At 45.1% G+C, this 14,339-nt stretch overlaps 1 protein-coding gene across 1 annotated transcript in view; it reads right to left on the bottom strand.

Moving 5' to 3' along the window:
- CA10 (carbonic anhydrase 10) overlaps positions 1-14,339 on the bottom strand; it is a 501,647-nt gene that overhangs the window by 74,767 nt on the left and 412,541 nt on the right. The window lies entirely within an intron of this gene.

Genomic DNA, 14,339 nt, shown 5'->3' with positions numbered 1-14,339 from the left:
GATGGGAGGGAGTGAAATGTGTCCCTAGGACACATTTCACTTCTTCAGTGTCATCAAACAGCAAACTAATCTTAACTGCAGAATTTCTCTGGTGATCAGTTGCCTGTTTTCCTGGGGTGATCAATCTATGAAAAGTTTCCAAATTGTGTTAAAACTGCCAGTTTTTCGGCAAACAGCACAGAGCACAGTTTCCAGGGAGAGAAGTTCAATAATTAAAATGAGTCAGCATTGAAGGACTGGAGGGCGGTTTGATCTAGTTCAGCAGCCGACATTTTCTTAGCAGAAAAATGCAATATCCATAATACATTATTTTGCGCCAAACAGAAGTCAACTAGAACAGAACTGTCTCGGGAGAGACCACAGCAGCTTGCCAGAAAATCATTCTGAAAGCAACAGGAAACTGGGTCTTCAAAAGCTGAAGTTGGGGAGTGGTCTCGGAGGCTACTGTCTTGGGTACCTGCTGGTCAGAGATGCTCCCCAGATCTGTTCCGACGTGCCTCTCTCCCCCTCTGATGGCCCTCCAAAGGGCACACAAACACAACCCCCAGGCCATCTGAACACCTGCGGTTCTGAAGCCTGCTCCCATCCTCACCCCCGCCGGAAAGATCTCAATGCGGGGCAGCTCTTATCCTAGGGGTCAGGGTTGCATTTGCTTGGGGTGTTACTGCGGGAGGTGGGAGGTTGGGGTGATTTTTGTTTTGTTTTGTTTTCCTGAGATTAGAAGAGCTGTTAAAAGAGAAAAGTGCTTTCTCTGGATGGCACGCGTCCCTGCAAACATCCCCCCACTGAGCTTCCATGATGAGTGAAATCTGCTGAACCTGACAGTGGCTTGGCTTGAAGTCCAAGTCGTGGTGAGAGATTGTAGGAGTCTCCTCCCTATGCCGGCTGCACGGTCTCCCCTCCCGGGGTTGGCTCTCCAACTTCAAAGGGAACAGAAATTGGCTCCATTCTGTCCTCCTGAAGTTCATGCAATTATGGGCCCAACTAAATTTGTGTTGGATTATGCCAAAGACTAAACAACATTTTGCTTTATTTTTTATTTTTTGCTTCACTGACAATAGTCCAAGAGAGGAAGGCTTCAATTAGAGTAGCAGAAAATACTGATTAGAATCAATCAACACCTCTAGAAGTTTAAACACTTAAGTTAATTAAACGGTTCAGTAAACTTGAAGAGAAACTTGCAAACAGAAATTGCAATGTATAAAAGGATGCCTAGATTTTTTAAAAAACAGATAATTATCCAACAAGCTCAACATCAACCTCACCAAAGGCTCTGTGGAAATGAACAGGCAGTGCATTAATTTTCACTGCAGCTCACACTTATGTTAACGCCAATGCTCCAAAGGGAAAACTCATGATTCCAACCTGGGGTGTGATGTTCTCAAAAACAAAAAACAAAAAACAAAACCAAAACTGGTTTAGACCTAGACTACCTAGACTATTGGGAAACTGGTGATGACCATGTGGTTTTTGAAAAGTTCCGAACGTTATAAGAGACCACCGTTCCCTCACCTTCAATATAAATAAAACCACGCAAATGGAACTGGATCTTGCTGATTTTGTCCAATGTAGAAGAAGACCCAATCAGAATGCTGAACATGGCATGCATGTTATTTACAAGGACCTATACTTTGTAAACTCTTCTGGTACAAAATAAGGTCAAACTAGGTGTCTTTGGTGGGGTTCTCTTAGACAGAGCCTGAGATGGGGAGTCCAGTGATTTATTGAAGTTGAGTTCTTCTGACAAGGTGGGGTCAGGGAGCAGGACAGAGCAGAAGCAAATATCTAAGTAAGGGTGCTGACTGGGATGGAGACTGTTTCAGTCTGAGCCCGGAAAGAAGAATTGGAGTGTGGGTTACACACTAGTCCCACCTAAGTCAAGGAGGTCAGCTCATTACGCCCTTGCTGTACACATAAGTCACTGACTATGGGCCTCCATTGGAGATGGGTGGGACTGGTGGGGTGCGGTCTTGTGGGCAACAACAGGAGTTAATTCCCCAGGAAAAGGGACAGCTATACAGCTGTCAGGTGTGATAGGACAAAGTTACAGCCAGTGGTGTATGGACACAGTGACTACCAGATGGGATCTGGGCTGGGGGTCAACTCTATTGGGCCAAGGAACTTCTATCTCATAGAAATCACTGGGTGATCTTATATAAGGGCAGTGCTGCTAGTTACTTTGGATGAAGAAGCCCATTCTCAAGTGTGAGCTTCACCAAGCTACTGTCTTGTTCACCTCCGAGCATATGAATGAGTCGGTGCATTAAGTGAATGATGAACAGATTGATTATAGTGTCAACAGGAGATGGAGCAGTTTTCATGCCCTTTCCAGACATTTCACAAACACCCATTGGAGATTAAACAATAATATGCTACTTGAGGTTCGGTCTTATAAGGTATATAGGTTGGAGCCCTGCTGTCACTTGTCACTGGGTATGTGGTTTTGGACTTCAGTTGTCAAATCTATAAAATACAGTACAACTTCACAGGGCTCTTATGGGGCTTAAGAGAAATGGCAGATGGAAATATTTAGTCATTTGTCTTTTTCTCACAAAATGTTGTCCTTTGGCAGAGAGGCTGGAGAGAAGGAACAGAGATACCTAAAGCTAAAGCATTGGAAGACTATTTAATAATAAAAATTTACTGTATAAGGATAAAGCAAAACTAGGTCCATGCTGTAAGCCAACAGGCACCACGAATTGATACTGATCTACAGAACACACTTCCAGGAATGAAGCTACTAGATAATGCAAGGTAGACCTAGAGCAAACATCTCATTGTTTTATTTCCTACACTTGTTTGCAGCTCAAGCTCTGAACTCTTCTTAACTAGAGAAAGTGAGAGTTGTAAATAAAACATGGGTTTCCCTTGTGTTGGCCATTTGCAGGTATATAACACTTACTACTCCTTCTCAGACTATGTGGTGTGACTTATTTTTGGGGTTGCCAAAACAAACACTGCCTACCACCCATCAAGAAAGCAAAGGGAAAGTGAGCAGGCTTCTCAGGGTAGGGCATGGTAATGCAGGCGCTCTGTGTCCTGGTGTTCCAGCTGTCCGATGACCTATCCTGGCCTCCACAGACTCTCGGGTCCAGAATTGGGGTCACCACAGAGACTCACCCAAACAATAAATCAGAGATCATATTTTCATTATTTGGGAACATGAAGACTTCAGTTGTCCAACTGAGTGACTTCTTGAGAGTTTTACCTATCTTAGAGTTCCTGAAGAGTTGGGAGCTACTACTTAGCATGACCTTTCTTCATCCTCATTGAATGGTCTGAACACTGTCCTCATTGACTCAGGGACTGACTAATGGTTGGACTTCACATACAGTCAGAAGGATGGATGAGTGGCCACTTCTTGACTTGATCATGAAAATGAGGGAATAGCTGCTAACAGGCAAGTGTAACAGGATGATTAGAAACCTGCATTAACTGAGCCCATCAGAGATGGGGACAAGGTAGGGCACCTGAAGACATTGGTGATGCTAAGTCATATGAGAAGAGTAGGATCTGAAAGAATATGAGTTTCAGCTCTGTATCTTTCTCTGAATATGCCTTCCTAACTATCATTTAAGCCTAGAACCAAAAGCAAGATTCCCTGACCACTAGACTTACCTTGACTAGAGCAAAAGATGGAGTCTGGGTAATGAGTATTCATTGTTTTCCTGCCCAGTATCTATCCCCCATTCTCTTGATAATAGCTTCCTTCCTTTCCTTTGGAGAATGCCTCTACCTCATTCCATGTGGCCACTGGGGAAATGCCAGTCCTGGCACCCTGCTCCAGGGTGGGTCCATGATTGCACAATTTAAGCCAGATTTAATCTCCTGGGAATTTGAATTGTAAGTGGAGTGAAATGCGGATGGAAGATAATTGACTATTTGATGGCAGTACTCAGAGTCAGTCTGCAATCCTTGATGCTGATCTGTTCCTGACCTTCTTGTAGTCCTTGAGTCTATGAGATACCTGGTATCACTTAAAACATTAAATTTAATCCTTGAATTAGTTTGAGTGGCTTTTCTGCTGTTTATAACCAAGAAACATCGAGAGTTCCAGTATAGAGGGCCATAGTGTTCCTAAGGAGAGAAATGTCAGTCTCTCTTTCTCCGTGTCTCTTGCTCTCATGCCACATGCATGTACATGCAATGGTGTGAGCACTGATAAGAGTTAGGCCTCAGTAAATGCTACTCCAGGCCTCTTGTCTATCTGAGAGGTAAGGTGTGATATGATGTGTTACCTTCCATCCCTGTCTTAAGGAGACAGTCTCCTGGAAAGTACAGATTTTTGCAATCAAAGAAAAGTAGCTTTGACTGCCAGTTCCGCCATTTGCAATTCACGTAAGCCTGGACAAACCTGGGTTATATATCCTTTTACTGTCTCCACATATAAAATAGGGACAATAATGCTATCTTTTCACAGGTTGTGTGAGAATTAAATAAGGCAATGTATACAAATGACTAAGAACAAGTAATTCCAGTCTGCCCTTGGAGCTCTCTGAGAGGTGGGTTGGGATCTTTATCACGATGGTTGTTTGCAATGGTGGGCTTTCTTAGGACACTTGATGAGGCCATGTTTATCTCATGTTATCTCATGAGAGACAACAATTGAAAGGATGATATGGACCCTTGTGAAATAATGATGGAGGAGACTCAACTTAGATGTAAGCAAACGTTTGCTCAGGTGAAGAGAGAAGTCTACAGAAGGAGAAATCTGTAGACAGTGTACTTTCATCTAATATCTATGCAGGAGAGTTTCAGTTAGGGACCTGAGAGGGGGCAGTGAGGAATCAGGACTCAGGGGGTCCCTTTCCGCATGTGTGATCCTGTCAACACAGGTGCTTGATACCCAGACAGCATAAAACAGCATATCCTCTCACCACAAATTCTCACTATTTCATGAGTTCTGGCTTCTCAATAATCATAGTTCTCATAGTGCACACTCTTTTAAGTGAATGGTAGGGGAAAGAATAAAGTAATGGCGGGGCGTATAAAAATTTTTTTTGAGGGGGGGCAGTTTCCAAGTAATTGTATGGAGGATTTGGTGTTTGTTTTCCTGAATCAATAAATACTGCCTGCAACAATGTAAAATGGCCACTATTTTCTTCCCCTGCTCCCCTCCCCTCCCCTCCAGGCTCCTGAGCCCCCTTGCTCGGGGGTTCTCCCTCCAGATGTGATCCAGCAAATGAGGCCGAGTGACACATTACGGCCCTTCAATCATCTTCAGAGGAATCTGATTGGGGTGGGGAAGTCAGTCACCAAATTAGTATGTTTTGGGGAGAAGAGGGGTAGAAACTACCTTAAAGAAAGGAATGCTCTAAAATGTTCACTGCTTCCTCTTTTGCCACAAAAAGTGACATTTATTCAGAGATTAAAAAAAAAAAAGATAAAAGAAAGAAGAGAAAGCCAGGATGTTCGTTCCTGGGCTTCCTTCCCAGCCCCTCTTACTGCCCCTCAATCCTCCAGGATTGATCCCAGGCTGGAGTAAGTCACGCGCTGCCCCTCCGGTGACGTCAGCCTTGGGGGTCAGGTACTGCGTCAACACTTAACTAAACGGATGAACTTGGGGACTACATTTTGCCACTCTGAGCTGAGTTTCCTGCCATGTTATCTGGTAGGGGCATCAGTCAAATATATGCTCGCCTCCCCCAATGAATTGTAAGCCTGTGCAAATGTTACACTGAAACCTTTCCCTTACAGACCCTTCAATCTGAAGGTCTGCTACTGAAAAATTTAGTTTGCATTCAACAGAAAGTCTCAAGGGTCACCAGGTTCATGGGAGGACCCACATTTGTTCATGGTCTTTGGGGCTTTGGCTGTGTAGGCAAGGGGATCTTCACTATGGTGGGGATGTGGAGAAACGAATTAGAGTATTCTTTGAGTAGTCTGTGAACTAGGTTGTTGCTGTCTTTGGAAACCCACTTCTTCGAGGTAGTTTTCTGTACCTCCTTTTACACCACAGCATCTGTAAACTATAAGCTGCAGGCTTATCCCATTTCCCCAAATGGTCACTCCTTTCCCTCTGACCTTACTCCAGTCCCTCATTCCCTTCTGAGATCTCATCTGAGCAGACCACACCTCAGCATGTGTGCAAAAGTACATTATAGGGAAGAAGGATTTGAAGAATCATAAAATCTACGGTACCAGAGAAAGTCCAGGATAAATGGGCTTTGAATAAAATAAATGCCACCAACCCCCCCACATAAATGATACATGACATTGCCTGCAAACTGAGGCATGAAGGCATGAAAATTTAAACTCCCAGATGGCTTCCCCTCTGTTTCTTTTCAGCTCGTCTTCACAAAACTACATCACTCACTGTTGAACTTAGAGGACCCTTGAACTCAGCCTGTTGCTGAAAAGCAGGCTGGGAAGTCGAGTCATTGCGGATCTGAAGGCAAGAGCCATATTGTACTTGCCTCCATAGACTCAGTATTTAATACAGGACTGGGACATGGTCGGTCTCAGTAAGTGTTGCCTGCATGTTTCTAAAAGGGGAGGAGAGCTGGCTCTGAGAGGCATTAAGACCCATCAGCAGATGTCGTTCCTTCATGATGTAAGGGGCTCAGAATGCACAGATGGGGATAAACCTGCTGTTGCCAGCCTTACAGGAGGCAATGAGGTGGGCTTTGAGACCAGACAGGCTGGATGTTGGTTCTCAGCTCTGAAATAGGCATCTAAACTCTGAGACCTTGGTTTTCCACCATTGTGATAGTAACAGTAATAATAATAGTAATAGTAATAGCTCTAATATTAATAATAATAATTATTATAACCAATTGTACCTTCAAAGCATTATTTCAAAGACTGAGCTAATTATGCAGCCCAAGGGACCAGGACCCAGGAAATACCTTATGAATGCTTCTTCTTGCTCATGCCTTCCCCAATCCCTTCACAGATTTGGCCTGATTCCACCGGTCCCATTAGTTGCTCCTATATCAAGGTCGATTCCAACCACGGGGATGTGTGACATTTTACTCCTAACAAGCAACTTTTCAATAGGACAGATGTGAGTGTCCTTTTAATCCAGGTCTATTCTGGACAGGTTGAAAGTGAAGTTGAGGAAATGAGGAAGAGGGGCATCTGAAACAGTCACAGTTCATGTCAGTGACTCTGTTAACCTTTAGGCTCTGAGATGCCTTCAGGGTTTCCTGTCTCCTGACACCCTTGCCAGAATTAGTGGGCCATAGACTTCCATGCATTCTCTTATATGACATTCATAACAGCCCTTGGGAGGAAGTCTGGACTAGACAAATTATCACTATTTTCCAAATGAGAAAATGGAATCTCAGAAAGACTTGTAATAAAAGAATCAAAGCCTATTAAAATTGGAGGGTGTCCCGGAGGGCACGTGGCACAATCCTGTCATTCTCTGATTGGAAGATGAAGCTTGGATCAGGAAGTGACTTGCCTGAGACCACATAGCCATTGGTAGAACTAGGACTGAAACCTATTTGTCTTGATTCTTAGTTTGGTACTTTCCTCTTGGTTATATCTGTTAGGTCTCAAATGCAGATTTTTTTTTTTTTTTAACAACAAATCTAGTGCTTAACCGCACCCTAACCCCTTAGTACCACCATCTAAGAGATGGGCTCTTCCTGAAGTCAGTACCTCTCCTGTTGAGACAAAGAGTGGCAGGTTGATTGAAAAAAATACAGTTCGATGGACAATACCAATTCAGCTTTCAAGATGCTGTCTGGTTCTCACTTTGAGGATGGGGTCCCATGGGAAAGGAGCCCATCAGCTAGACTGGAAGAAGAATGCTGGGGAGGAGCCCCAGCCAGGCATGTATTTGTTCAAGTTATCCGAGAGCATGTCATTGGCGGTAGAACCTGAATTACATGACAGGGCAATCAGGGTTACCGACGAATTCGTGCCAAATGTCAAATCTAAAGGGTGAAGGTCGGGATAAAATTGGACGACAAGCCACAAAGTGGATCCCGAGAGCGTCAAGAGCAGGATGGATTCAGTATGAAGAACAGTGGTTCAAAATCAAGGATGTGAATGGCCACTGAGGGCTATCAGTGCCTGCGATGTGGGGTGGGAGAAAGCATGCCACCTGGAGGTACCAAGCAGGACAGGTCATGTCCACTGGGCAGTCCTGTGCGTGTCATCTATGGGAAAGACACGCATTTTAGGCAATTAATCAGTCATGATCTTAAAGAATTACATATATATCACTGTATATTTTTATTATACATCTTTAATTATATATTAATAATATATCATAGACAATATTACATATTATATATTTTTTATATATTTTTTTAGGTCTCTAGGGAAGGTTTTTCAAACTCAGTTCACCTTCCCTTTGATGTGAGAAAAGCAGAATCAGATTGCAATCTTTTTCTAACCTACTTGCCATTCGTCTGGGGTGCTTGCAGACCCTTTTATCTTTGCTGAAATCATAGTCCTTTATGTCTGATGAACGCGCTAGTGCAATGCTGTTTGGGCTTCGGCATGAGGCTGTCTCCCCCCCCCCCCCCATCCCCTTCCCCCACCTGCCATTACATTTCTGAGCACAGATAAAAAGCCTGGCACTCATTAGCTGGGCACCGCCGCAGCCAGCCAGCCCGTGTTTACTCGTGCCCATGAGGCAAACGGCATCGCCCTGGGCACCTGTGTGAGCCGCCCATGACCCTGCCATCCTCTGCCCTCAACCCTGGCTCCCAGCGGGGCCGTGGGGCTGTGTGGGTCTGGCACAGAGCAGCGGCAGACAGCCAGGCCTGGCACAGAGTAATCGGGACTATGAGTGGGCCTGGGAGTTTGGAATTTTGAGGAGGCTCAGTGGTGAGAATTCAGAACTGTGAATGATTTTGTAAACAACCGTTCTAAATGAAAGGAAGAGAATCCAGAAATGCAGTTTCCATTGATGTCCTTAGAGAGTAGCAGGGACCCCCCCCCCGCCACCTGCTGTGCATTCTGTAACTGATACAATATGATAGAAAAGAATATTGTCACAATAAAGGGTGTCCCTTTGGGAGATGTGTTGAGACTCTCTGGGCCTGCCCACTTATTTTCTATTTAAGGAAACTCTTTTCTGCTTACTCTTTCTGCTTAGGAAGGTGTAGTAGGGGTACGTCCTTTTAAATAGCATGAACGTCGGCAATGAGCTTTTTCAGTAAACACTGGCCACTGCCAACAGAAGTGTAGGAGGGGCTGAGATCCTCATCTTTTGGATGAGGAAAATGAGGCCCCATTTTCTGGCACCTCCTGCTCAGCGGCCCACTGCGACTGCCTGGGGCCCCATTTTCTGAATAAAATGCTGTCTCTCTCTTTGCCTAATGAAATTTTACTTGCCCTGAACTGGGGAAATAAAAAATGGTTTGATTTTGGGAATGGAGGATGGTGGGTGACTTTTTCCTTTCTTTTATTTTGTTTTCTCAGAATATTATGACGATGACCTGCTCTTTCAAGGAACAAGTTAAAATGCAATTTTAACAAGGAACATTGAAAATGCAATGTAAGAGAGAATATTTCCCTTCCTGGTTTGGGGATGAAAGCAAAGTATGCCTATCCCTGATGACCTGGGGAAAATTCTGTCTGCTTCGTGAAAGTCCTCTCTCAAATATCTCTGTGCCTCCCAAAGGCCCAGCACACTGGTGGGAGCCCAGTGGTCATTTAGTGAGTCCTTGCTGAAGATGAAGGGCATAGTGATAGGTAGTGATAATGATGACAGTTTCCACTGTTGAGGGTCTACCAGGGGCCAGCATGGGTGGGAACAGCTTTACAGCTATCAATCTCTGGTCCTCATGACAGGCCAGCAAGGGAGGAGTGACATCCTAGTCTACAAATGGTCAGGCTGAGACTCACAGAGATGAAGTGTCTCCATTAAGGCCACACAGTTAGTAAGTGGCAGGATTGGAACTTGATTTGTTGGACTCCAAAGGTGTGGTGGTTGAGGGGGGAGGAGATCTTGGTGGCAACCCATGGGACCAAATACATGTTAATGTGGCTGGCCAGAGTGCTCCCCTTGATTCCCAACTGCACAGGACAAAGATTCATGGGCATTCCAGAACCCCTTTGAAAATAGCTTCTGAATAACCCGTCTAAGAAAGGACCAGTAAATCAGCCTAGTTTCTTGGGTTTCCCATTGTTCTGGCTTGAACTTTAATAGAATCTACATCTTCTCCTCTTTCTAGTTTCACTAAATGTCAAGGTTTCATCAGCATGAGCCATGCTTTCCAGGGAGGGATGTGTGCACTGCTGCCTAGCATACCAACAAGAGGGAGGAGTGCTTTCCCAGTAACCAGCTCAATGTCAAGGCCGGTAGTGCAGTCCTCCTGCCATGTTGGTAGCAAGTGGGAGCAGGTGCATGGGAGGTACTGCAGAGCCACTTGCTGGCTGATAGGGGAAGGATGATTATTGGTTTTTCTTCCTTCCCTAGCATCAAAGAGGGTGTGTTTGCTCATTGACAGGATTCTTTTTCTCTTGTGATTTCTCTCTCTCTCTCTCTCTCTTTTTCTATATTCATCCTGCATATCTATCCCTCAGGTCTGAGTAGAAGGCAGATGCTGATGGCCAGTCTTTGCTCATATATTCATTCATTCATTTGCTCATTCATTATAGAATGCTTCTGCTGGGCATCGTGTCTTTTGCTGAAGATAGAGAGATAAAGACAGGGACCTTGGACCATCCTGGAGATGGAAAGACTCTCTAGCTGTAAAAGGATGTCATGTGCAATAGGGACACATTGACATATTCTGTGGGAACCCTGAGGCGCTCTCTGCCTGGGGCTGGAAATAGTGATGCCAGTGTGGCTGGGGGCACAGAGAAGTCTTCAAAAATCGGGTGCACTTCTGACCAGGGTCTTGAGGGAGAAGTGGGATTTGGTAGGCAGACACACAGGACAGGAGGGTTGGGTGTCCTGGCCAGAGGAACTGCCCCTGTGAAGGCTGGAGATGTCAATGAACATGTCGTTTTTGAAGGAGTGACAGGACATCTACCCTTCTGTTCTCTGTTTATGGGAATATGATGCATCCTTAAGGTCCAGCACAAGTCCCACTTATGTAAGAAGCTGACCTGAACTTGAACTACCCCTAGCTGGCTTTCTTTTAAAATAATTCTATAGAATTATTTGTCTACACTTAACCATCTAATGTTTTGTGTTGCTACATAGCTTTCCAAGGCATGTCTCTCATCTTTCCTAAGTACTTTCTGGAGCTCTTAGAAATATTTAATATGCACCTTGAATGCCCTAGAGAAGGACTTAGAGATTTTTCCAGAGATCTGTCCCCGTGGGACAGAGGAGAGGCCCCAAGAAATAAAATGGATTGCACACATTTATGAAACCATGTGGTGGGATCAGAACCCAGGGTTGTTGATTCTCATGAAGTGGCTTGTCTGTTTCATCAGCAGTTTTCATATTTGTTGAGTAGAAGTGTGGGCGGGGGATGGATGGACAGACAGATGGATGGGTGGACACCATGGTGTGTGATGTGCAGCCTTACTCTTTGGTCACTTGTTCAGTCCCTAATGCCCCCACACTCTCTGTGGGGAGGAGCATTTCTAGAAGCTGAGACTCCATCAATAGACTAACTTCCACCAGAGCCTTCTACTGACCACTTTTCACAGAGTAGTTGGCATTTAGGAGTGGCAGGAGGAGAGGAGGGGGTGTAATCTGATTTCATTTTCAATTCTGCAGAAAGAAAGTTCTTCTCTTGTCTTTGGCAAGCGTTTTCAGAATGATACTCTGTGGAGTAAGAGGGGGTGTCCCACACATTCTGAATTCAACCCAGATTAATAAAGTGTCACCAAGATGATGATTTTTTAAAAACTTTTAAATGATGTTTCTCTTGTCTCAGAGCCTTTGAGTTGGAAAATCTTTATGAACAGAGTTGGCTGTAGGTCAGGGATGCCCAGTAATGGCTTGGTCACATACAGCGGCTCCCAGGGATCCTGAGCTAAGCTGTCGCTTTCTGCAGCCATGATCCAGGAAGTGGGCCGTCTTTCCCCCAATTTAAAAATCAGAATGGGATAATAAGAATAATCTCTTCTCTCTGTGAAAAGTGACTTGCAAAGCACTTGAACTGCTTCATGCACTTTCGAAGCTATCGTTACTGAGCTGAGCGCCCATTGTATTGATTTATGGATATTTACCGAGGTCCCATTATGATCCTAAACGTTAGGGGAACAGCAGTGAAAAAGACCCACAGTGTTCCTGATATTGCAGAACTTGCTTCCCCCCAACCATTTTATTTTGAAATTATTTTATGTTTACGTAAGAGCTTTAAAAACAGTCCAAGGAGTTTGGTATGTTTCTCATCCACCTTCCCCTAGGGTTCCATGACCATGGGACTGGTATCAAAACGAAGAAATCAACATCATAACAAGATTGTTAACTAAACTGGAGACTGTATTCAGCTTCCCCCTCTTTTTTCGCCTCTGACCTTTTCTCTGTCCTGGGACCCATCTTACATAGTTGTCCCTTCCCCTCACTACTCCCCACCAGTCTCTGATAATTCTTCCGTCTTCCCTTGTTTTTCATGAACTGAGTGTTTTTGAAGGATGCTTCTCAGATATTTCATAGAAAGTCCCTCAGTTTAGGTGTGTCTGAGAGCATATCCTGTATCTATTCTGTGCCCCTGCTAGGACAGGAGATATAATTTCTGCTGAATCGCATGATTATACCCTGATAATGGAGTTCTGGAAGCCACTGTAAAGTATCTTTCTCCTCACTTCCAGAAGCAGCCGATATCCGCATGGCATCCCCAAGGATGTTAACCTTCACCATTCGGTTCAGGCGACTCCTCCTGAAAGCTAGCATTTCCCCCCTTTCCATTTCTTTCTCTTGGAAAGCAGGTCAGTAAGTTCTGTCCGTGCTCCAGAGGGGAGGTTTTAGCAGAGCTTGCTTTCTGATGAAGGGAGTTAGAAGATATACAAATAAGTAGGTACCTGGGGGAGATTATCGGTAAGTGGTAAGTGCTGAGCCAAGAATGAAAACAGGGTGATGTGACCGTGAGTGACCATGTAGTTAGGGACAGTTACAGCTGAGATCTGAGTAACAAGGAGTCAGACATGAAAAGGGCAGGAGGGGGGCGCCTGGGTGGCTCAGTGGGTTAAGCCGCTGCCTTCGGCTCAGGTCATGATCTCAGGGTCCTGGGATCGAGCCCCACGTTGGGCTCTCTGCTCAGCGGAGAGCCTGCTTCCCTTCCTCTCTCTGCCTGCCTCTCTTGTGATTTCTCTCTGGTCAAATAAATAAAATCTTAAAAAAAAAAAAAAAAAAAAAGAAAGAAAAGGGCAGGAGGAAGAACATTCCCGGGAAAGGAAACAGCTGCTAATGCACGGACAAACTTGGTGTCATCAGACCATATCACTCTGCTCCGGTGACTCCCTTCTCACCCAGAGGGAAAGCCAAAGTCCTCACCTTGATCCCCCAAACCTGCACGATCCGCCTTCCCCCATTCTGCCCCTCTGACCTGACGGCCCTCTGCTCTATCTCACTGACCACCACCCTGTTCCCCAAACGCACCAGGCACAGTCTGTACTTAGGCCTCGGCACTGGCTGCTCCCTCTGGGAAAACTCTCTTTTGCCCCCTGTGCTCATGGTTGGCCCCCTCACCTTTCAGGCTGTGTTCCAATGTCATTTTTTCAATGATGCCCACCTTGACCTTCTTATTAAAAAAGCAGTCTGTGCTCATTGCTGGTACCTCTGAGCTGCTTAACCTGGTCTCTTTTTCTGCATCACCTTAAACCTTGCAACGCACACCCCCACACACCCCAGACCCAGGGAGTGAGCAGGTAATCCCATCATTCAGAACTCAAGCACTGGGTGAGAAGGAAGTCCCTTGTGTCTAATCAGGTCATGGGCACTTTCTTTAGCTAAGGAGGCCTGTGTGACAAGCCACTAGGCCTGCATGACTCTTTCATTTCCACCTCCTTAATGTATTTTTTTTCCTGACAGTTGCCACTGACATCTTTGCCAGCAATGATCCCCCTCTCCCTGCTTCAGTCCTGCCTACTGTTCAGGCCATAGCAAATTTCTGTTGCTCCTTCTTCATTTGCTGGTGACTGAAGAGCCATCTGCATTGTGTTCCCCATCAGCCTATGCATGAGTAAGCTATTTTGGGGGAGAAACTGCCATTTTGTGTGGAAGTTTCCAGTATTCCTGAAAAATATAAAATCCGGGATTTCTTCAGTTTCCTTGATGGCCATCTCTTTGGTCTATCTTTTGCCCACCCAGCCAATATCCAACCTCTGCAGCCCTCTCTGAAGCAGTCCAGTGGGGTAGACCAGCTGACCGGTTAGCAGCCACACAGCAATGGCAGAGAAAGGGTGCCCAGAAAGACCAGGAAAGCAGACCAAGAACTGCAGCTGACATATGTTATTCTGTATCATACCAT

The sequence above is a fragment of the Meles meles genome, chromosome 18 (genome assembly GCF_922984935.1).
Source record: "Meles meles chromosome 18, mMelMel3.1 paternal haplotype, whole genome shotgun sequence".
Classification (NCBI taxonomy): domain Eukaryota; kingdom Metazoa; phylum Chordata; class Mammalia; order Carnivora; family Mustelidae; genus Meles; species Meles meles.
This window is presented reverse-complemented; position numbering and strand designations above follow the sequence as displayed.